Source organism: Cyanistes caeruleus, chromosome 19 (genome assembly GCF_971803275.1).
Source record: "Cyanistes caeruleus chromosome 19, bCyaCae1.hap1.1, whole genome shotgun sequence".
NCBI classification, from domain to species: domain Eukaryota; kingdom Metazoa; phylum Chordata; class Aves; order Passeriformes; family Paridae; genus Cyanistes; species Cyanistes caeruleus.
Genome location: NC_141719.1, coordinates 9,162,647 through 9,163,774, shown reverse-complemented (window position 1 = coordinate 9,163,774; position 1,128 = coordinate 9,162,647).

The window sequence follows — 1,128 nt, the reverse complement described above, 5'->3', positions numbered from 1 at the left end:
GAACTGAGTGCATCCTTCTCTGTTGTGTTTCAGTGTGTTCATCCCTCTCTGAGCCATCTCTGCACATGTGTGTACATGTCCTGTTCTGCTCTAAGCTCCTCTCCTTGGACACTTGAGCTGCTTTTCATTTCTGCTGGGAGTAAATCCTTGAGAAATGGGAGGGGAGCTGGCATGCAGCATGTGCTGTCCTTGTCCTGTCCAGTGTGTGCTTGGGCTTGTCCTGCGGGCTGACTGAGCTGTGCTGGAGCCTCCCCAGGGGCACTGGGGGCTCCAGTATGAGGCTGATGGTACTTTGAGCCATCGGGGCTGGGGCTCGGGGTCTGTCCCGGCCCTGCCTGGTGCCGTGGGTGTGACATTGTGCTGTTCATAACCAAGATCACATTCCCGGGATGACAGCCTCCTCCGTGCCTGGAGCTAATCGTTGTGAGGAATGAGACAAGCTGCTGTCTCCTCCAGCATCCCGGCGGGTGTGGGGCTGGATCTGTCAGCACCCGCTGGGGCTGTGGCAGCAATGACCCCCGGGCAAGCTGTGACACCTCAGTGCTCCGGCAGGGGAGGGCAGGGAAGGGGACAGAGCTGCAGGACAGGGGGACAGGCACAGGCTGGGCCGGGGTGGCTGTAGCTGCCTCCCCGCTGAGCCCTTCTCTCCTGGCAGCACCAAAGAAGGAGAGGGATTCTCCTCCCCAAGAAGCCTGGGGAGCCCTGAGAGTCAGCCCCAGACCTGACCGAGCCTCTCTCCTTTTCCTCCCCACAGCCAGGCCGCAGCACGCCGGCATCGCCCTCAGCCGTCCCCCGGGCCCTGCCTCCCGCGGCCCCCGGGCCCGCAGCCCTGCCCCACGGCACCGCCTGCCCTTCGCCCATCAGCCCGGCCCTGGGCAGCGCCGCGGGCACCCAGGCGGGCCCCGGCCCGTCCGGAGGCCGGAGATCCCGCTCGTGGGGCCGCTTCCTCCGGCGGGGCTGCCGGGCCCCGGGCGGGCTGGGCGCGCTGCGGCCGCGCTGCCCGGCCGTGCCTCACGGAAAGGTGCAGCCGCTGGGCGGGCGGGAGCGGCGGCCCGACAGCAGGACGGTCAGCAGGTGAGCACGGACACCTGGACACCCACCCTGGACACTGGCCAGCGGGAGAGGTCA